Source organism: Aquila chrysaetos, chromosome 19, assembly GCF_900496995.4.
Source record: "Aquila chrysaetos chrysaetos chromosome 19, bAquChr1.4, whole genome shotgun sequence".
Classification (NCBI taxonomy): domain Eukaryota; kingdom Metazoa; phylum Chordata; class Aves; order Accipitriformes; family Accipitridae; genus Aquila; species Aquila chrysaetos.
This window is the reverse complement of record NC_044022.1, coordinates 16,548,437-16,572,677: the sequence shown is the minus strand read 5'-3', so window position 1 is coordinate 16,572,677 and position 24,241 is coordinate 16,548,437. Positions and strand designations below refer to the sequence as shown.

General features: G+C 39.5%; 1 long non-coding RNA gene across 1 annotated transcript; it reads left to right on the top strand.

Moving 5' to 3' along the window:
* Positions 1 to 163: 163 nt before the first annotated feature.
* Positions 164 to 12,036, top strand: LOC121232444. The gene is made up of 3 exons (XR_005930885.1): positions 164 to 272; positions 881 to 961; positions 8,379 to 12,036. It is a non-coding gene; the product is annotated as an uncharacterized LOC121232444 (long non-coding RNA).
* The last annotated feature ends 12,205 nt before the right edge of the window (positions 12,037 to 24,241 follow it).

Here is a 24,241-nt window from a genome sequence, read left to right as displayed (position 1 = left end):
CCGCACGCCGAGGGACCCGCTGCCCCCGAGCCTCGCCCCGGTCCCGCCAAGCCGCGGCTGCGCTGCCGGCGCTGAGGGGACGCGGGCCGCCCCCGCTCCTGCGGCGGCGCGGGGCGCTGAGGGGAGCTCAGCCGCGAGGGCGGGAAGCTGAGGGACGAGGCGCGGCCGGCCGCCGCCGCCGCCCCTCAGCGCCCGCCGCGGCGGGCGGGAGCCGGCGACGCGCAGGGGGGCTGAGCAGCGCCCGCCCGAAGGGAACCCCCGGGTGAAGCGGGGTGAGTTATACCCGACCCCCCCCCCCCCCGGACCTCTCAGGTGTCCCCCCGCTGGCTGTGTGGGACGGGAGCGCCGGAGGGGGTGGGAGAGGCAGGTGTGGAAGCCGTGGGCAGTCCCGGCGCAAGTCTCACAGGGCGCTGCACGGGAAGCGTTGCTCCCAGTCACGCGGTGTGGCATTTACCGGCGGGTTAAAAAGGAGAACGCCAAAACAGGTGAAATCACAACAGCGGTTGCTTTCTTGCGTATCAGCAGGATGGAAGCGCTTGTCGAGTTGATCAAACTCTGCGACAATGGGCCTAAAATAAAAATGGAGAGCGGCCTCCGTACCCTCCAGGAGCAGGGGCTGACTGGGGACAGCGGGAGGACTTAATTTGCCGAGGAACTCTGTCGCACCCAGCCCGACCTGCTGTTGCCTCTGTACCAGCAGGACCCCCAAACACCTGTAGCTGCTTCCCAGTTTCCACGGTTCAGGCTGGCTCCACCACAGGGATACTCTTCTTTCTTACTGAGGAGAAGAGACCTCTCACCGTGTTCCTAAACAAACAGTAGCTGTAACTGGTTGAAAATAAAAGACCTCAGACATCCATTTGCATTTTCTTCTTTTCAGGATTACACATTTTGAAAATAAAGGACATTACCTGGGCTTCGTGGTTGCAGAGCGCCTGACACGGAGGTTTTCGCTGAAAAGGTCAGTTGGAAGGAATCTCGCCCTTCTTCCAGGTTAATAACAGCTACAAAACTCTTCCCAAGCTTAATGGTGTTGTCCTTTTCCTCACGCCTTTCTTAAAGTGTTTCCTGTAAGAGTGTTCATGTCAGGCACTTTAGTGTAACCTTAATATACCTTCTAATTGAGTGATATTAGACTGTCGTGTTGTTACCTCCCATTGCTCTTCTTTCTGCTGAAAACATCCATTTCTTCCAGTGCTGGGCAGGTTTTTAATCTCGCGGTGCACTGCCAATTTGAGGTTAGAATCTGACTTTGAAGTTGTAAAGAAGTGCTGTTGCTGATGTTCAAATAACGCTGAACCGCTTAGGGCTAAAGCAGAGAAGAAATAAAATTGTGTTTTTCTAAAACATCATTTGCACTGTGGTTATCTCAAAGGGCTTTATGAAGTAATGTCAAGTAAAGGAGCACCTTTAAGCATAGCAGCCATTCTGTGCACAAACATACCTTTGAACATAGAAATTTTTGGCGTTAGAGCTATCTATACTCATTTAGTAGGGCTATTATGTATGTTTAACGATCACCTGCAACGCCATGAGAAATATCCAATAATGGTCACCGCTTAAAACCATTAACAAAAGATAAAGTATGTGTATATATTAATTTCCTCCTTGGGCTGACTCTCGGTAAGAAAACGCAGCCCAGTAGATTTAAGGTTAAAGTGAATGTGTGAATCTTTGCTACATATTCCAGTAAAGCTGTTACACTTATAAAGTACATAAGTTGTTGGTTATTAAGTTACGTATGTATACTAAGGTACTCTAACAACAAACTGTACCTGAACTCAAGTTTGAGCAATAGATCTGTCTAATGCTGGCTGGCATACAGTTAGTTGCTACTGTAATCACTCTAGCTTCAGCAATGCTCTAGCAACAGGACATTGCCATTTACGAAACACACGTTCATTTCTAAGCTTTAAGCAGAAGGCAATACGTGAACCATATAGGATTTTCCAATCTGCATCTGTCCAGAATAGATATGATTAAGTGCATTTTTGTTTAGCTATTGATTTATTCACCTGGCTTCCTCAAATGTCAGATATATGTATGGTTTTTGTCCAAGAAAAATAGGGCTGTTTGGAGTATTGATTGCAGCAGTGGAGTCTGCAGTACAGCTCAGTAAAAGGTTCGGTTCACATTTTAAGACATTGCACTGTTCTTTAACAAACCTGCACATCCTTTGGATGTAGATGTAAAAATCTGCTGCCAGGATTATATTATAATCTTTATTATTTTATTTTTAATCTAGAAAAGAAGTCTTTTCAGGTTGAGCTATCAGTGTGCAGTGATCTCCCCTTACACCTGCTCAGAATTTATAGATTTTTTTAGTAGTACTGTAAAAGGATGAGAAATGCTATTACCAAATTCAGTATTTTTTCCTTTTGTTGTATCCTACTTCTGTGATAGTAGCAGCTTAGTCTTTTAATAATTACATATGTTTTTACATATATGCGTGTACGGAGGGAGAGAAAGAGAAAAAATCACACATAAGCAGTAATTGAAGTGCAGTAACTGTGGTTGTAGTTACAAGTTCAAATACCAAATGTAACTGTATGGTTGCATATATATATATACACTACAAGGAGAATTTTTTCCTTCTCTGAGAACTTACAGTGGCAAAACCTTCCAGATGATATCTCTCCCAACTGGCAAAATATTTCCTGATAATAAGAAACAAATGTTGCTTGCCAAGGCTCTTTGGATTTGTGATTTTCACAAACTCCAGCAGTTCTGGACTTCTTTTTCTCCGAAGGGTGCCGGAGCCACAGCACTCTTACAGCAAATACTTCCCACGTCTATGCTGTTCCACTTCTGGGTTTTGCTGGTGTCTTTACCTCTCAAGAACTCCTTTGCCTTTGATTTCTTTGTGGTTCCACACTTTCTTCAGATTTACTCTGGGCTCTTGTTTTCCTTATTCTCTGCTCATACCATATTCCTGTGGGACCTCCCCTGAATTGCATCATCACAGTCATCTTTCTTTCATGTTAAATAGAGAGATTTAACATGGAAATCTCCCGTACAGTTACCTGAAACACTTGAGCTAGGTGATATTCATCTGTCAAGTTTTGAATGGGACAGATGTGCCATGCAAGTGCCTATTTATCTTTTACTGACTACAAAAAGTACGTAAGAGGTAGATCAGATTTAGACATTTAAAGCAGGGTGAAATGAATTCCTTCTTAGGAGACTTCTCTGTTGGCAGTGAAGTCAAAGACAAACTCTGAGTAATTTCAATACTGAAATTTTTTGTCCTGGTAACAACGGTACCTGAGGTGATGGGTAACGAATGCCTTCTTTTCTAGCTCAGCAGCTACCTCAGAACACAATTGACCATTAGTTATTGCTGTCTGAAAGTAGTTTGGTAGTCTCTGAAAAATGAGAAATCCACCTGGCTCTTAATATGTATTCTCAGAGATGACTTCATGATAGATGTCACTCACTGAACTGTCTCAAAGACTATAGTACTCTTTCTCTTCTGGAGAGGAGATCTTTGGAGCTCAATCTAACTGTGGTAGAACAAGTGTATCAAAGAGATGCTTTAAGGAGTGAATCATCTGTGAACTGGAAGTACCTATGTGGGGAACAAGATTTCAGGAACAGACTCTTCAGGCTCTGAGATTTAAAAAAAAAAAAGTGTTGAGCTTTAACAAAAGTTACAAAAGTTAAAGCTCAACATATTCACACTAAGAATGAGATTTAGAACATGCAAGCAAATAAATAGGGAGAGTAATACATCCAGTATGACTTGAAAAGTGTCAATACTGGTAATGTCTAAATTGAGACAGGATGCTTTCCTTAAAAAATTGCTGTAGTTCACACAAGAATTGAGCCCAGAAATTGTGATGACCTCTCTATATAGAGAAAGTCGGAGTAAATTATCACAGTGCTTTATTCTGACTTTACAAACTATGGGATAAGTTCTTCAAACAGAAATCCAGTCCATATTGACAAGGTAAAAGAAGTGGTTTGCACTGTCACCATCCTGCAGAATTCTTTTTTTCCTGAACTCTGGATAACAGTTTCACAATCACAACGGTTTGCTTAGTGTAGAGCCTAAAATAACCTTTAGAAGAAAATGTGAATTGTGATAGAAAACAAAAGACTGGATTCATCTGCTGCTATTAACTTGGCATAGCTCCACTGAAGTCAGTGAAATTATATTGATTTACAAAAGGAGAAATTCTCATCTATGAACATTTGAAGCTAAGACTAAAACATACTAAGACACTATCCTTTTCCCCAGCACTCCAGTTTACAGCGGGACTGTTGGACTTCAGAATTCCTTTTTCAGCAGGACATGATGCATAATATTCTGAAAGGTATTATAGAAATGTGACATCACCAGAACTTTGGTTCATCTTATCTGAAAAGCATAAGAATATTCTTCAGAAACTTCTGACAGATAATTTACATTTTCTGTGTTGGTTACACTACAATAACTATTATATTTTGCAGGCTAATTCTGTAGTGCACGTTTAGTCTTTTTACATTTCATTCACTGTCACAAGTGATCAAATGACAGATAAAAAATTTACTTGATAATAATTGAGTATGTCATCTGCTTTCAAAGGCTCACAGTTCCAAAGCTGAGAAAGACTGAAACAGGAGAAATGTATAGTGTTACATTATACTTTATCTTTCAGGTAGCTAAATATTGTGACTAAAAGTCAGATTAGACAGTTACATCTGTACCATGTTTTACAGAAGTGGAAAGATAAGTCACGGATGTTGACAAAGCTTTCTTCAGTACAGACTACTGATACAAATGCTTCAGTAGATCTGCTTATAATTTTTCATGCTGTCTCCTTTTTTGGCACTGAACTATATGAAATTTACAAAACCAACACTTGCAGCTCTCTAAATCACAACCATTCTGAAAGTTGATGTCTACGTATAACATTTTCACATTTAATCATCATAAATACATTAACAGTTATGTAACTTATGGTGAATCCCTGAAGATGTATACTTGAAAAAAGATTTTTTTTTTTTTTCTTCAAGATGTCTTTCTCTCTGAAGAACCTGTCATACCAGCCAGACTTTCAAAATCTGCACTATAAAGACCATGGTGTAGTGCTGAGCAACTTCCTGCAAGTTACTAAGTGCTTTCAACTCCTATTGATCTTTTAGGAATTGAAGGAAGTTGACTATTTACAGGAAGAGCTGAGACTTTTAAAGAATCAAGTGCAAATTAATTCAATTAGCTTACACATTGTAGTTACTTTTAGGTATAGTTTGCCATTTTCTATTTTTTCTTCTTGACATAAAAATATACTTAACTGGCAAACACCTACTGTCACTTCCTTTAAGATTCTCACACCAGCCATCAACTTCTGTTGCTGTTGGTGTTATCTTCAGTGTTACAGGACAAAATGTTTTGGGGAAACTGAAGTGTAAAAAGCTTTTAGTTTTAAAAGTTAACGTGCAGTTCTATGACTTTCATCAGATAATTTGCCTCCTTTATGTATATAAACATACTGATGCTGTGAGCTCTTTTATATTTTTCCTAAATCATAGCAGCCAGATATCCAAATGGCTGATTTAGTTGTTGAATTTTCTCTAAACAATCAGCCTAATTCCAGACTGGAGCTGTTGACTGCTCAATGATCTGTTGAAAGATCCAGTAGCATTTGGCACGTAGATACTGTTTACAGCATGTCCTTTATTCTTTCTGGCACATAACAGAGCCTTCTGCTTCCTCCTGCTTCCCTGATGATCACCTTATAGTGACTGGGGAAGTAAAATAATATAATTAAAGGGAGTGTAGGTATCCCCAGATAACATTAGAAAATCACATAGCAGTTATTAGCCAGCTTTGTGCTTAGCATGTTTAACAGAGAGATGGGTCCTGTGCTTTTTTGACATAGATGTCACTATAATTCTTTGTGATGGGCCTTCACATTTGATGACATTGCAAAATCCAAAAGCTTTAAGTCAGAGTGGGATAGATTCAACCTTGAAATAAAATGCAATCTGTGAGAATAAATAAACAGTAGGGTGCCTTAACAAGGACGCGGTAAATCCTTCTAACTTTTAAAAGTAGGAGTTAATATCTTTTTATAAAATATGCATTAATCATCTGGAAAAAATTTACAGCCTGTGTGCTGAGGTTATGGGCTTGCGACATTGCAGTTCCTTTTGGTCTCAGGAACTATGAATCTGTGAGGCATTTGCTTTCTTTGTGGGTCATGGCATAGTGAGAAGAGTTGTGTCTGTAGTCCTTGCTTTGCTCATAGTACTTGCAGTTCTGTGTTAGGCCAATGTCTGTAATTAAATCTCATCTCTCAGGACTTCAGATGATCTCCTGAGGTGATTAGGAAGTTTTCTCTTCCTTGCCCCCTCACTTGCCTGGGCAGAACTGGACAGATGTACTTTTATTTATCTTTTCTCCCACCAAAACCATAAAAAGTGAGATGCTGGATTGCGGGGACTGATGGCTAGAGAGGGTGAAGATTTCAGACTGGCTGGCTGGGATGTCTTCTTCACAAGCCAGCTTTGGGCCTGGGAAGAGAGATCAGTCAGGCTTGGACCATAAGGTGGACATATGTGTTTATGTGAGAAGGGAGGGGGTCAGGGGATTATGCTTACAATTGGGTGGGGGAGTGGAGTAGATTCTGGCTTAGATCGGCTGGTTCCAGTAATATCACTAATGATGTCACTATAAGACATTTTCATATATAACATGATAAAAAGAGAATGTTTGGTTCCTGTTTACCTGCTACTGAAAAGAAGTTTGTAACTTGACAGTAAAGACCTTCCCAACCACCACATTTTTCGAAAGCTTGGGCAGAGTCTGAGGGTTATATTGTCATGCAAATTGAACCAGGCAGTAAAGACCTGTCCCTCATAAAACTATGCAAGTTTAATTCCAGCCTAAAAACCTTTTTATTTATTAATATCAGACTTCGAGATTTTAGGAGAACTGTCTTATATTAGCAGTTCTTTCTGGGCTCAATTCCAAAGTCTTTCTCCACGTTGTATCCGTGGATATAATATCTAATATCATGCCTGTGGACGTTCTTACCAATTCAGTCCTGTGGATCCCAGAGGCCAAGTTCATAACCTTTCTTTTTTTTCCCCCAAGGTTTTGTATTCCTAATGCAAAGATACATATTGCACTTTTTTTGCAGTGTTGCAAGAAGTGAAGGGGGGAGATACTCTTACCCCCTTCTCCTTCAGTCTAGTAACTTGCATGAGTCGGTGCTACTCAGCATGAGTAGGGACTACAGGAGCAATCTCTCAAAGGTGAGGTGGGCATGAAATTCTGTTTTGAAACCGGACCCACATGGAAGCTCACAGTCAGGGGTGGGGGTATTTGAAATAGTACGTTCCTGATGGCTTCAGATTTGGAGTTCTGGTTTCGGATCTTTTTCCAGTGGAGATAAGCATGATTATGCACCCTAGCAGTTTGAATAATCTCTAGTTACATTTGGATTCACTGCTATGTGTTTCATACTTCCTCTCATATAAAATATTAGGGATTAGTTCTCTTCACCTCCATCTATGTAGTTATTTTTTTTTCTATAAAATTCAATAACAAGAAAAAAAATCCAATGCATTTATACTCACAGAAAACCAGTCATGCAAAGCATTCGTTTATGAAAGAGAGATGGTTACACTGAGTCAATACTAATACAATTACCTACTTGAACAAGCTCAGCTACTCTATGTATTACCTAATTCTGCCTTTTTAGATTCTTGCTGTTTTTTCTGTAATGTTCTCTTTCTGTATTCTCTTATTCTTGTGTTTTCAAGAACCACCACTAGCTAGAAATGTAGAAGTACACACTGTTGTCATGGAAAACCCAACTTACCTATACAGATATCTTACCATCACTGTAAACAAAAACCAGATGCAAGATCTGCAAACTGTATTTACAGCTCTGAGACACAGTAGTCTATTTAGTAGAGTTTGCTGGGAGATATGTTTTTCAGTCTGTGAAAATCTCGAAATAAACTCTTCTCATTCCCAATGGGACAGAAGTTTTCCTTATTCCAAGGGGGACAAAAGCTTCTTCTCCTTTTTTTGAGGGGCAGGGAGAAGAGTGGGATGAGAATTGTCCCTGTTAAATTGTTAAATAAAAATAAATTAATTTTAGATGAGTTCCTGTGTTTTACCTTAATGTTCTAAATATTTTGTTTCAATTTAAATTTCTTTTATACAAGCTTCGTAACTAAATGACGAACAGTGTTGAAGTGAAACATTTCTCATTTGGAGAATACTGAAAGAGGAAGATTTTCACTATTTCCTAATAGAAATTGTTTTGAAATTGATAGTTTCACATAAACCCCCCACTTTTATAAAAATGATACTTTCCAAAGAAAATTATTTAGATTAAAAAGTGTGACTGGTCTAGTTTATCACTGATTCTTTCTTAAAGGTGAAGACTGCTTGTTTGGAGTGAGTAATTTCTGTGACCCTCTGAAATAAATGGGAATCTTCTACTGATTTCTGAAGATTGACTCAATCATTTTTGCTAAGTGTTATGTGTCAAGATCATTAAAAAAAAACCCCACAACTGGAAATAGGTTTCATGTCATCTTAGACACCTAATGAAGCTTGCTGTATCCTGACTTTGCTGCCCAGCAATGTAACAGGAGCTGATATAAATGACTGAACAATCCTCTCTGCATCCAAGGAGCATGTAGCTGCCTGGTTCTTCTCCTTTAGTTGTAGTTAGAGGAAGTTACTCCACGGCACTACACCTGTGTGGTTGCATTTGATCCAACAAAAATGTGGATTACCCTGGTGTGTTGCATTGATCACAGTTTGAAGTCACTTCAGAAGGCACTGGAATCCAATTGTGATCCACACTGGAGAAGCAAGTGGTAAAGATGCTCCTTTACCACAGCAGTTCATCTCCAAGTAGTGTTATGACCAAATTTAAGTCTGTCATTGTGCATTGCCTGCCTAGCATTCAGCTCAAATTTTCAATCACATACTTAGAAAATTAAAACTCATATACTCCCTGGAGAACAGACAAGAAACCCCCTCCCCTCTCCATATGCCTACCTTAATCACTAAGTTACAAGCCATACTCTCTCAGGTCCCTGTGAATATTAATTATTCTGTGCAGAGTGCAACAGTTTCAGCAAAGGTGGCCAAGAGAGACATCCAGAGTGCTCTGTAACTTGGACATTATGGCACTTTCATGGGAAAACAAGCTCAAACCTTTAAGGCAAAAGAAGCAACTGGGGCACTTGTGTCCTGGGCTGCATTCAAACTCGGATCCTTATCAGCAAGCTGTCAGGTAAAACACTTACCAGGAGCATCCAGCAGGCCCAGCAGAGCTTAGCCTTGAACCTAATCTAAGCAGCCTCCTAGCAGTACACTAGTCACAAGACCACTGCTGATATTAATATGCCTTCTTCTGGTGTTAATCATTATTTAGAAATAATCACTGCAGTATTTTTTTTTTCCACACAGAAGGAACGAGGGTAGAGCGTCCCTAGCGCTTGCTGTGTCACAAGGGGAATGCGAAGCAGTAGCTCTTTAGGAAAGCATGCTGCTGGAAATGTACATCAGCTCAATCACTCTGCAGCTCACAACTGTGAAATGGCCTGTTTTGTCGAGCTTGTCAGCAGTGTGCATCATTCAGTTGACAACACAGAAAGCTGGGGTTGGCTCACACACAGCAATTTCCAGTTGACGAGTTGGTTCAATTGATACATTCACTTTGGGAAATAAAGTAAGAATATTCTCAGTTTGAGCGAGGCTACACTGCATGAATATCTTCCTCATTGAAAAGAGAGATGATGACTGCGTACAAGACAAGGCATGATTAGCAGGAGGGAAAAGAAAGAGAGGCAATATATCTTTTGGACAGAATTGTTTCATTCATTTTTCCTTGATCTTTTTGAAGGAGATTTTGTTTCCTTTATGGGTCATATCCGATTTGAAGCCAATAGGAATCTATGCTTCCACCTTTTCCCCTTTTCCCATGTACACTGCATACACTGTACAGCTATGGGTGTAACTTAACAGTTGTGCACAGACTGTATTTCTTCTCCAAAGAGGGATCATTACTTTGTAAATACAGAATTAGAGACTCAGGAATTAATGACTCTCTTTGATAGTCAAAGAAGTGCAGCTGGACACAGGAGGGGACCGATCCTTGTAAGGTTACAGGTTACTGAGGGCAAATGCAGTCTCTAAAAGAGATTCAAAAGAACAGGAGCTATGGATCAGATACCTAGCAGTAAACTTCACTCCATTGCTTGGATTCTGGTGCCTTCTGGAGCAAAGCAGGTTGTTTTTTGAAGTTGCATGATATAGCATTAATAAGAGCAATTCATGGTTCAGCACTGCTCTTCTAGGCAGTACTTCATCATTTTTTGGTGCAGGGAAAGAAGGAGCTCTTGGCTTTTTGAAGAAAATGTGGCATGCGCAGAAGGAATTCCTCATGGTTTATGTAGTCAGTTGCTGCTATTTTTTTCTGCTACCGGTATTCAGTCTCCTTCGTTATTGCTACGTTTGCCACAGGTCTAAGCACATAATAACAATGCAGTACATGTTAGCAAAAAGATCAGAGTGGCCTCTCACTATGTAACTTGCTGCTTTAGCTGCTGCAAGAACCATTTTCTATTCCTGCTTCTGCTTAGAGGAGAATCTTTCCTGAAAACCTTTAAATAAATTAAATATTCCCAGTGTGCACCATTTAGTGTCAAACTTTTCTAGTTTAAGATGATTTTTCTCCTTCCACTTTGTAAAGAGTATGTGTCATCGGTAGCCTTACAATGCTGCAGTGTTAATCAAACCATCCAAACAGTGGGCTTATTTTGTTTCTAGTATAGATACCGATCCTTAATTACCCCAGTATTGTTTTAACGACCTCAGCACATCCTTATCTGTTTTGCTGCACTTCATTTCATATTACACATTTCCAGTTGGAGACTTGACAGGAGGCAGAAGCAATCAAACCATATTGTCTGGCATAACAGTGGGGAAACTGCCATGTCTCTCATGCAAAAGATTAATAATAGACTGTGTGCTGTCTTTGTAAAACAAAAACATGTCTCGCTTAAACGCCTTAAAAGTTACATCCTGTGTGATGCTGTCAGTGTGGGGGCCCAATGTCAGACATCTAAAGGAGTTTTAATCTTTGAAGAAGAAGGTTTTTTTCCTTGTAAATCATACTGTAAGTTCCTGCTGCTGATCTTAGGGCAAGATGCTTACATTAGACTGTTGCTGCAGATAGGAAGGGACAAACTGTTGCTGGGCAGATGAGTGTGGAAAGCTACAAATACCTTAGGTGGAGAGGGAATAGCCTGCTATCGCCAGGCGAGGGAGCTGTTTAAGTGCAAGCTTGAATTTTAGATCCAGACATTATCTCTGGAACACAAGGAGCCTGATTGCATTGCTGCTGCCCTAAAATACCTGTGAGAGCCAGGCACTTAATTGCTAGGTCTGACAACAGCTTGGAAAAACCTACATAGGTGCTCTCTCCCTCTTTTCTGTCTTTGATCTGAGGAGGTAGGGATATGTCCAGAATTATTAACTGGTAAAAAATAGGAGGAGTAGCAAGATTTAAGAAGAGGCAGCAAAAGTTTTTGGGGGAGTCTTACTCACAGAGCTGTTAAGAAAGACTTCAGAAATACAAGAAGTCACTCTAGGGACTGATTTTTCAATCCAGGAGTATAACTACTCCGTATTGCATTTTCTGTGATCCATCTTGTCCTAAATATCTGAATTAAAGGTAATGCAGCACAGAAACACTGGATTTTATTAATCTCACCAGAGTACAGAGAAATGGCTAAACATAAAAAAATTTGCAGGTGGTGGGGAGGAGGCGAATAGAAAGTCCTGGCGATACGCTTGCAGGGAATGTATAATCTTCACTAGAAAATTCAAAGCCTGTCTGCTTGGCGTGGATCCTAGCTGTGTAGCGGTTTGTTGAGTGATGATGGAAAGCTCACTCTACATTAATTCCTAATGGATTATTGCAAAATGTTCTGTAATGATGACGCGCTTGAGCTGTTAATTGATTATGAAATGCCTTAAGAGCTTTATGAAAAGCATAAGATACAATTATTATTGGATCATGCCGCTCATTAACTTTAAAGAAAATAAATGTGCTGTAATTCTAACTGGCCTGTAAATCTCTTTTGTTTGGAAATAGATTCATGTCACCCTCCTTTTCTCTGGTAATATCAATGTCTGCTGCTTGTTCGAATGGAAGTACATTCAGGGAGAATAAGGGCCTGAACCAATCTGACTGAAGTCAACTGGAGTTGTTCCCATTGACTACAGAAGGAGTTGGAGCAGTCCTCGATTGGTCTGTTCAAGTCCAAAAAAAAAAGGTCTGTGGAAGAGCACAGCAGCCACAAGACTCTCTGAAGAGAGGGAACCTGTGAAAATTCTTGTTTCTGAACTGGGAGCATTACTTTATCCTAGAAGTGTTTCAAGCTTCTAGCCATCTTCTGTGTCAAAATAAATTTTGCATAAATGGTGAGATATAGGAGATTGGGACCATGTTTGCAGTGATGAAGCTGTGCACATTCATTTGGCCACTACTGCAGTACTTGTGCAAACTACTGTCTTATAGTACTTTACATTTTGTTTTGTAAGGAACTTGTAAGGTAAATCCTGTGAGTAAGCTCAACTTGGCATCATGCATTTTCCTCTGTTCCTGGTCTGTGCTTTTGAAAGCTCCAAGGACAACTAAGAGAGTGCGATTTTGAAAGAATCGAAAGCCTATACTCTTGGTTAAGCACGGGCCTGATCCTGTCATGCCCCAGGATGACTTGCTGTTTTATATTATGACAAGGCTTCACTAGGAAGCAAGCTTAACAGGAGGCTGAGTGCTTTAAATGTGGGTGAATGTAACCCCAGGGTAAGTTATTCACGCTGTGGATCTGGTGATACACCAACCCTGAAAAAGAATAGTCTCTCACCCTGTGGCTCTGTGACCGGTGTGGGGGAGAAGGCAGAGAAGGGACAGAGTGGGATGGGGGACACATCCCCACATCCCCCCCCCCATAAGACTACCGATCCACATGTAAATCATAGATTTTCCTTAGAGAGAATGTATCTCTACTTTTAGCATCTAACCCCCATTCTGTTTTACTAGTGCAATTAATTAAAAATAAAGGTGAATATGCCTTACCTTAAATAAGCAAACATCAGCCAATGAAATAGAATTCACCTTCATGGCTATTTGGCAATACAGTTCAAGAACCAGGAAATCTATAGGCCTTCTAATTCATTGTGCAGGAAGGTTATTATTACTGTTTGCGAAGGAAAAGTTTTCCACACAAAATCTGTTAGACTTGCCAGCATCCCTCATGCATTCAAGTGCTGCCATGTGAGACAGATAAAAATCCCACCTGATGATAAACTGTATTAGGAAAGAGGCATCTTTGACAGCAAAAGAAAAGCAGCACTTGTGGATAATGGAAATAATGAAACAGTGGTATTTTCCAAATTCCCTTTGCAAATTGAAATATTAATTCGAATATTAATTACTAGTGAATATTTTGGCAACTTAACAGTGATGGTTACTTATACACGACTATAAATAATCAACCCATACTTTTTAAAATGCTGCCTTTGATTTTTGAGATTAGTAGGGTTTTCTCAACCTCTGATTCTTATCTCTGCAAATTTTTGGAAAAGGACTACAACCTCTAGAGTTCTGCTAAAATCTGAATGGATTTAATTTTCTGGCTCAAAGTTGGTCTTGCAAAGACTTTTACATAATTGGCTTTCTTATACACTTTCCTTTGGAAGGAGTTTCATGTGAAAAACAATTTTGGAAGAAATAAATGTTTTGTTTCCTATTTAGATTTTCAGATTTTAAATATTTTAAAGTTTCAGAACAATATCAAACCCCAATTGGAATATTAGTTTTAATTTCAGCAGACCAGATTCCATATGAATTTGCATCTGTGTAGTGTCAGTGATATCACTGAACTGGTTCATGAAATTTGGCCTCCCTGTTTGTTTCTGGCTGTCATGGTATAACACCAGCTGGCAACTAGGCACCATGCAGCCGCTCGCTCACTTCCCCCTCCTCCCAGTGGGATGAGGAGGAGAATAGAAAAAAAAAAGTAAAACTCATGAGTTGAGGTAAGAATGATTTAATAACTCAAGTAAAATAAAATCTACTACTACTACTACTACTACTACTACTAATAATAATAATAATAATAATATAATAGTAATAGTAATAAAAAGGAATATAACAAAACAAAAAAAAACCCACCACAAAACAAAAGAAAACAAAAACCAAACAAGAAAAGGCAAGTGATGTGGTGCACAATGCAATTGCTCACCACCTGCTGACAGATGCTCAAGCAGCAATCTGCCCCTCCTGGCCAACTCCTCCCAGTTTATATACTGAGCATGACGTTCTATGATACGGACTATCCCTTTGGCTAGTTCGGGTCAGCTGTCCTGGCCATGCTCCCTCCCAGCTTCTTGTACAGGTGCTTGCTGGCACAGCATGGGAAACTGAAAAATCCTTAACTTTGGATAAGCGCTACTTAGCAACAACTAAAACATCAGTGTGTTACCAACATTATTCTCACAATAAATCCAAAACACACTGTACCAGCTACTAAGGAGAAAAGTAACTCTATCCCAGCTGAAACCAGGACACTGACCCAGAAAGCAGTTTTTCAGTCTGCAGATCTGATTTTATTTCATCTGGAATACTCAAGATGTAGCTACAGTTACCTTCTAACCTGATTTCAAGAAGGAATTTGAATTCTTAGGGTACTGCTCAGCCATCGTAAAGGGACACTGGCCAGTGCATAAGGGCCACTCAGAGCAAGGAGATTAATGAGTGGGACTTCAACCTTGTTTTGAGCGCAGCTTACACATGAATCTTGGTACTGATCTTCTGTGTAAGGCTGAATTTCAGCTCTAGTTCCCAGACTTGCAGTGAGCATATTATATCTGACAGCTAAGCATTTTTATAATGGATACATTAGAAATAATTTAACTAGGAGACATGATAGTTTTATTTGTGAGTGTTTGCAAGTCATACTGCTTCAGAAATAATGCTGTTGCCACCACTTACTTGGGAATGAACACATATCTTGAAAAAAGATTTTCTATTTTTTCAGAAATAGTGTAGACCCCTAATTTCTGCAGAGCACTCTGTCTAGAGAAGTCAGCAGACTCCCACTTTACTCCAGACCTCAAATGCTGACAGGTGCCACCAGGACTCTGGAATAACTGTAAGTAGAAAGTGAATTCTGGGTATTCATATGTAAATTGAAATAACTGATGTCCCATTGTGCTTTTGCTTTCAAAAAAATGAGGAGAAAAAAAAAAAGAAGAAAACTCCTAAACATAATGAAGTATTTGCATATAAAAAGGCTTTTAACTTACATTCTTTGCTCATTGGCAATCTTTGGAAGCCCATTATTCTTTTCTGCTATTAAATTTACCCAGAAAAACATTCACATTTCTGGGCAAGTAGAAGTTCATCAAAAATAATTTATTCTTGTTCATTTATTTTCATAGGATGCAGACCTTTCTAGACATGGCAATTATTTCTAGACACAAGTGGGAGAACAATGTAAGATTCTGTGGTGGTGTGGTTTGTTTTTTTTTTTAATTATCCTAGCTAAAGGTTTATAGATGCTATTTCAGTAGAAAGTCTTACTATAACAGCAAAAGAAACCTGGATGTCCTCAGTTTCTAATCCTGAGTGTGCAGCTTTGTGACTAGATAACCATGAGCAAATGAGTTATTCTTTTGAGGACTAAATGTTAGTCTTATTTCTACTGGTGTAAAGCTGGAATAACTCCACAGAAGTCAATGGAGTTACAATGCTAATCTGATGTTGTTTCCTCATCTGTAAAAGAGGGTAATGACATTCTCCTCTCTCAGGGGATATGGCAAGGATATTTAGTTAATGTTGACTCTTCACTGTGTAAAATGCTAATACATTGTCATTGTTAGTGCTAAATTTGTACTGTACAGGTGAAAGAAAGAGTTAACACGCAAGGTACTCATGCTTAACCCACTCTACTGAAGACACATCATAATATATTGGCTTTCATTATAGCACCTCAAGCAATTTTCCCTTTACTACTTTCATTAGCGAAGGAAGACTGGTCTATTCTATTAGGAAAGCAACCAGATGCATGTAAATAAATTAACACCAAAAGATTACTAGGTGTAAAATGTGCATGTGCCCTCCACTGTGCTGCTTGTTTGTGGACAGGTCCAAAGTGAGCATTGTAAGTTTAAAATAAGCAGCTTTGATTCTGCCAGGTAATTTGTTGTTATATATACACTGAGAGAGAATAAAATATACACAAACAAAATGGTGGACAGATAAATAATTATTGCCAGAAGTGATCTGGAGCTTTCAGGCAATCCTTTTAACATTCTTCTGTCTCGTTATTTCTGTATATAAATGAGAAACATCTTTGTAAGAAGCAGCAAGGATACCAGGCATGAAAGCCTTAGTATATGTCTATCCAATGCAAACAAGAACGTAACTGTTTAATTCTTAGTAACTCAGAACTAGGAATTTATGAAGTGATCATGGCCTGGGACACTGTCAGAAAGCAAGTAGAGGCAAGTAAAGCTGCAATAACAATAATTTCCACTCCTGTTCTGAGGTTCATGCTCATAGTTTGCATTGCATTTTTCAAAAATGGGTGTATTATTCCCATTTTGCAGCTGTGGAAAGGCATCCCACTGGGACAAGTGCCTTGCCTAAACAAATCAGCCAGTGAACGAGGTGGGAGGAAGCCATGCAGCCGATCGCAGGGAAGAGAAGGGTGGGAGTGGGGCTGCCATTTCCAGGAGCAGCCATCCCACAGAGCTGCTCCCATCCCTTGCAGTTGGAAAGAGAACCTTGGCCTGCCGGCTCCCATCATCTATCCACTGACATTAGATGAAAGGTAGAAGACAGAAGGGTATCACATAAAATAGCATTAGCTTGTCAGAGAACCCTTCCTTGTGAATGACTGTCTCAAGTGTTTGGATCTCCTTTTTTTTTTTTTCCAAATACCACTCTTCTCAACCGTGTGTTAATACTGACATTTGGCATTGCATCTTCAACTAAAAACTTACCGGTCTGCTTTGTTGTCCCCTCTGCTAGTGCTGCAGTGATGAGGAGCCCAAATAAGTCCTTCCTCTGTGTTGTTGAGCTTTCCAGCATGGATCAGCTCAGGTTTGTGTACCTCACAAGGTCTAGTGAATTCAGACAGTATTGGTTAAATGTTCCTTCTGTCCTAGCCTGCATGATTGTGTCCAGTGAGATAATTTTTCCAGAGAAAAACATTGTCAAACCACTTATGTATTAACCAAGCCTGTTTTTACACTGAACTCTTGAGCTGGCAGTGTAGCTAGAGTAGCTTGGCCGCCAGCTGCCAAGTATTCACATAGGATTTTAAGCTGGCTTGTTCAATTCATGCTATGATAGCTACATTGCTACTGGTTCCTTCGTCATCATGCTACTTAGCTTGGTTTTATTAACACAATGTAAGAATATGCTAGACTTTTCTTTGTTGCCAAAACATTTGCAAGAAAAAACAAAGATATTACAACAATCATTGGAAATTACATACTGGGAAAACATTTTATTTCCAAAATCAGGTTTTTGTATATTCACATGCTAAAAGGAAAAGAAGCAATAATATTTCCTAGAAAGTTTTAATTTAGGAAAGAAATTAATCAAGTAACTTTTTCTGTAGCCTCTATAAATTAGCAATAACACTGGTTTGGCTAACTTGTCCTGAAAATGAGCTCATTAAATCTAATTGGACACACTGTATAGCAAAGAATCATATGATAAAACTATGAATTTTATGTCCAATTAGAGAAATACTCTGTGGTGTTCAGAACTGATACCAGTGGTGGATGTCTGCCAAGATACATTTAACTAACGTGTACATGTGGGTTAGATTAATACATTTTGAGATGGAATCAGCCCTGACAACAGGGAAGTCATCTATTAGAGGCAATAACTCAAAGATCACAGCAAAATTGCTTGTTAAAAGAAATCATAAGCTTGGGAAAATATCAATGTTTATTAAAATCTATTATGTCTGATTTAAATAGATGGCTTAATAGAAGAGATGAGGATTTTCTTAAGATCTTGTAACTTGACCATAGTGAATCAAAGTGAATGAAACACATGCCTTGCAATTAGAAAATAGGGCTCTCATCCTCCCCTACAGTCAAAAGCAAAGGGAAAATGCACACTTAAATGATGCGAGGATGAGATCTAGAGTGCCTGTTTATGCCCTTCTTACAGGCATCACAAAGTCTGGTCTCAGCAGGGTGAATCAAAGAACTGAAATTACACGTGTAAGGTCAATATTCTCAAAGAAAGGAGTAGACACTACCCAGGGTAGCCCAGAATGCCACACAAGGGCTTGGTGGCCGGCCAGTATGAAATCCTGAGGATAACACATGTCTGAGCACTTCTCTTTTCCTGGACTTTGGAGCTTCTGCCCGCTCAGCATAGACAGCACAGAGCCTTCCCCTCACTGTAGTGGCCTAACTGAGCATGGCTCATTCTTTCTAGAGGAATGTAATGGCTGAAGGACAAACCTAACCTGGGCTGAATGAGTCATTGCCTTTATATATCATCAGTATTAACCTCATTTTATATTTGGGTAACTGAGGCTCAGTCTTTTTGAGTCACAGCCCAGTCTCTTCCACTAACTCAGGCATTCTGTTCTTACTTGATTATTGTTTTTTCTACTAATGTTGCTTTTACAGATAAGAGAAGTGAAAAAGAAAATCAAGAACATAAATGTTGCCTAATTCTGTCTCCTTCATTCTTAAACCACTTTTCATTTACATGGACTAAAATTTAACTTTTAGCAGAAGACTGAGCAATAGACCTAAGCACACTGACAAGTGCTGATTGGCCTTGCGTGCATAGGATTTAACCTTGGTCAATCTTTTTCATCCAGACAATATCACTGTCTGGCACTGATTCGTGCCTAGCTGTTCTTTGCCACCTGCAGTGAAATGAGATGCCTGACCAGCCAACCCAGCCTGCGTGAGAGGAAGCTAACAGATAATGTGCAATAGAGCTTTATTTTTTCCCCAGTATGTGTTTACTCTGCATCACAGAAAATCCATTTGTCAAATATTAATTGAATTCTCCAACATTTGGCATATTTGCATAACTATTATGATTTGGAGCATTATCTCCCTTGGTATTATACCCATTTCCCTTAGATGGTGTCTCTTTGATCCATTAATCATGTTTCCTGTATCCTCCCACAGAAGCTTAATTGCTCACATCCTGCAGAACCCACTCACAAAGAAAGAAATTAGCTCTATGTAAATCTAAGGTTATTACTTTGCCTCTATAAATGTAAAACAATTAAATTATCCTCTAAAAAGGACAGTGATAAAATTCCAGATGAGCATTGATCACCCAAGGAAGCAGATTGAGGCAATTTTATTGGGCCAGTGGGAAAAAAACTGGCTTTGCTTTACCAAGGACGTTACTGGGGCAAATGATACTGCTGTCCATGTCTTTCTCGACTAGCACTGCTGTCCCCTTTACTGACTTCAGTATTACTTCAATATCTGAAACAAAGGGCCAGATTCAATAGACGCCTCCAATTTTAGGGCTGATACAGGCTCATACTGGTGGGTATATCACCTGGGCATTAGTGGAACCTCAATATATGATCTAAGGATGTGAGCACACCATTAGGGAACCACTTAAAGTCAAAGGTGCAGCTATCTAGCACTAGCTTATAGGAAATACTGAGAATAGGAATATATCTTGAATACCACCTCTCAGACCTGGAGAGATATGCTTTTCAGAAAATGTATCTTTAGCCTCAAACCTCTACTAAATATAGGAACCCACATTTTAAAAAAAAAAGCTGGGCAAAGCTCTTTTTTATTTTCCCCGACAGGAGCAGGCGGTAGGAACTGCATCAACTTAGCAGCAGTTTGGCGGTCACAGCACTTGTGGAGGAAGTGGGAAAGATGCAATGTTTTTTTGTACAAGTCAGAGTCAACTCCCACAGACGTGTTCTAACCACCTCTTTCTAGGATGATGGGATTGTCTGCCTCTTCCTTTGAAGCCATGCCACTGTGCAAAACATAATTCACTATTAATTTGGCCATAGAGAGAGTGAGCAGATGACTCTAATCAGGCTGTTCAGACAACAACATGGAAAACAGGAGGCCTGGTCTCCAATTGCCTCTTCTCTCCAATCACAAAAGAAAATAGCAGTGTGTTTTGTGCAGAAACCTGTGCAGCTGTTGTGTTGCACGTACTTTGAGTACATTAGATGTTGACCTATATATAAAAAAATGTAATTCCTGAGTCTTGTTCAGATTTAGATTCTAAGCCATTCAGTCCTGTCAACATTAGAACAGCTGGAGCATGTAAAGGTCAGCAAATCTAGAAGATCAGGGATCTTTAGGATTAAAAAATGCTAATTTCTTCTAGACTTTAGTAGCTTAGCATGGCTTTTCAGGATCAGGATTCTGGGACTTAGTTCCATTTATCAGATCAATCCCAAAGAGACTAAGCCAAGATCACACACACAAAAATCTATGGTCTCGCAGAAAACTGAAGCTCAGACTCCAGTTTTCCAAACTAGCATCTAAGTCATTAATCAGCTTTCCTTCCACATTTTCTTCTCTGACTTGACTCTAAATTTACCTCTTTCCAATCACTAAAGACCATTTGTTCTTTCATCCCTCCTTGGTTTCTATAATACTTAGCAAAGTTATGACAGAAAATGTCTCCCATGTCTGTAGAGAAATTGGTTTCTGTTAAAAAGAGTAGAATGGGAGCAATAAGAACCAGTATATCACTGCTCTACGTTCACTGCTTTCTTCTATACCCAAGTTTGTCACGCTGCAGCTTTTTCCAAGTTCCTCCTCTTAGTGCAAATTCATTCTCACTCCTTGTAAATTTTTCTTCACCATCCTTTCCCTTTGTAAGGTTCTCTTTGAAACATACTTCCTTCATAAAGGTTCAGTCTTTTAATGACTCCATCTATATAATCAGTTTCTTTCTACTAAAGAAAACATCACAGCTAATCATCGTAGAAGTGTAATCTGGTATATCACAGGTCTGTCTGATCATACAGTCTGTTTGATTTAGACTGTGAAGGTCTTGATCAAACCAGGATCCACTCTTTTACACTGTGAACATTTTGCTGGTATTTCATAAACAATATTAAGATATTATAACAGATATCCAAGGATAATGACATGTACTTTCTTGAGAAGAGACCTGCATTCTATGTCTAATCCTGTATGTCACCCACTGTAGAAGTTGTCAGAGATGGCAGAAGCCAGCAGTAAGGAAAGGGAGTACTTAGCACACATTTTTACTTGCCTTATGTATAAATGACTATTAAGACATCAAAAGGGATTCTGATTGAATCAGTCATTAAGTTGGCAGAACCTGACCATTTACTTGTTCTTTATGATTTCATCCACAACCTTTAACCTCTTCTTTGGCGATTTGTAGACTTAAAGCCTTAAGCTATTCTTCAAGATGTTCTTTCATTAATTTTATTGCTTACAGCACAGCACTTGGATGCACATCTGAGGGAGACTGAAGCTTGTGAAAACTCCAACAGCTCCTGTATACAATGTAATAAACATAAGCAATCAGAAGGAGGAGGAAAACAATACAAAACAAGCCAATTTAGGTTGGAGAAAAAGTAATCATTTTAAAATTAGAAAAAAATCAGTTTTCTCCCAGTTTCATCTGTACTACATGCTAAAAATATGATGCTTACTGCTAATGTAGGACTAAACTAAAAATGCATTTTTAATCACATAAAGAGGTCTTTTTCTACAAGGTAAAATTTTAAGACATTTAAGAGATCTTGCTGAAGTAGAATCCGTTATTTAAAGGAAATACCAGAAAATCCAACACTGTTCTATTTTCTGCTTGAAACTACCTGCAATAAAGCAAGTAATGTTCAGTAGAGTTTCTGAAATTGAATAGAAGTCAATATTACAAGAAGAAACAAAGGAAGGTTAGCCAAACAAGATATGGCACAGTAGCTGAGAAAAGCTGGCAAAGACCAGCTGTTAGCTCACTGAACTAAGCATAATTGGCCTATTTACGCACAGTTATTGTGCATATGATAACAATTGGAGAAAATTCTATGTATGGTTCCAATACATTTTAGAAGGCTGAACACAGATTACAAGACTTTTAGTAAATGACTGTGCACACACCAAGTTTGTGTTGTAGAATTCTGCATACGCTGGCATCACTGAGTAATTAGGCAGACTGGTTCTGAGGCCATGCAGCAGCGTAGCTGCACAAGGTTCCTTTTTGTCTGTAAAAACCTGAATCCAGCTCAGTTCTGTTGGCTTCAAGCTTTGGGAGAGTTCATTTGTTTGAGAGCTTGAGAGCCCATTTTAAAATGACCTTATGCAGCACCATGGTTCATGCATGAATATTAAGTTCTTAAGCACTTGGTGCTGCTTTTACCATCACAAGGCTGGTTGTTTTCCAGAGACCCAAACCATTAAGCTGGGCTAAGGACGCTGGGTGAAGTCCCAGGGGCATTCGTGACAGAGAATGGGGATTGCTTAAGGTTGCTGTTGGTTCCCTAATAAGAGCATCTGGAACAATGTCATAAGAAAGCATGCATATTTTTTTTCTGTAAGACAACACCATTTATATCTAAAACCAGATCTGAATTTACACCCATTTCTTTGTCCTTCCATGACAATAATTTTAGGATGTACATTGTATTTAATTTAATTACATGTAATTATTCTTTTACCAGCTACTTAGCTTTTTATGCCTCATATTTTGCCTTTTTTTTTCTTGTTTCTGTAGCATCTTTTTAATGAATAGAATCTGCACGTTGCGAATTTATAGAGGCACAGCTCTGGATACAGTTGCTTTGGTACTGGACAGCATAGCTTTGCAGTCTTCTGTTACATGACATGGAGTATAATAACGAAAGCTACCCTTCCACGTCTGTCAAGAAAATTTATCTCCAAATCAGTCTCAGGCAGAGACTATTATAGGCTGTGCTTGCACGGGCTGACCATAGTAGATTAGTCAGTCTCAGAAATAAAGATTAGCCCTTTTTCCTCGTTAGGAAACTCCATCTATGTTTGCAAAGCTTACAGGTAAAAAACACACTTAATGCAAACTATTTAATAAAGGCACTTTGCAGTTTTGGACTGTATGAACTGGAGGATTACAAACCTTTATAAAACCACATCCTGTTAGTTCCTGGCGGTCATGATAATTAGATGTCTGGTGTCAGGTGCTAAAAGAGATAAAACAGCATGGGAGAAGTAATCACAGATCAAAACAAAATGAACCACAGGGAAACATTTAAGACCATATGATAACGTGGTATGTGACATTGAAGAATACTGAATGCAGAGAAAGGCCAATTCAAACTGAGAGAAGTTCTCATTTCATTCCGATACTTCGGTAATCAGCAAGGAGACAAAAAACAGAAAACTGCATTACTGTCTAATGAGGTGTTAGAGGACGTGGGGCGGGGGGTTTAGTGTCTGAATATGACACTTTCTTTACAGCTCTTCCTTCAGCGGTTTTCAAGTAGAACACTTAATTCTTGCAGGGTGCCAAGTCCCGCACAAGGGTGAGCTGTCAGGTGATTGTACTGTTCCATTACTGGATCTCAGAAAACCTATAAAACCAGTGTTTCCCTGCTGAAGATGCAGAAAAGCCTGCCAAGTCATCCTTCCCTTGTGAGAGTGAGAGACATGAGTGCCCGGTTAAGAATTTTTAATGAAGAAAGGAGCAAGTGCTCCTGTGTGGCAGTAAGAGGTATAGGTTGCATACACTGGTCTGCTCGAGCTGCCTATGAGACAGGGAATCTCTTCTCTCAGGGCACACAAAGGCAACTCCAGTCTCGTAATCTTATATCCAGACTAAATAGTCCCACAGAGCACACCAAGGCAAGGTGCCTGTGCCAACATCTCTTGCAGTGGTTCATCTGCTGATGGAATAAACATCCTCTGTGATTGATAGGGAAGTATGGACAGTCCCACTCTCAAAAGCCATTTTCTGGGACAGCAGAAGGCCTATACTGTGATTTGAGCTCCTGACCGTGCACTGCAGGCCACCTCAGCAGCGGACTTCAGTCATACAAACCCTCTTCAACTTCAAACACATGAAACAAAAATGATTTCTTTTAAATCTGTTTTCATGTAGATTCACACTGTAAGACATTTTTTATGTATGGAAAGCATTCTGTTCCTGAAAAGAAATTCAGATTTTCCCCCAGCTATCTTGGGAATTTGTAGATAAGTCCTCCAAGTATCATTCTT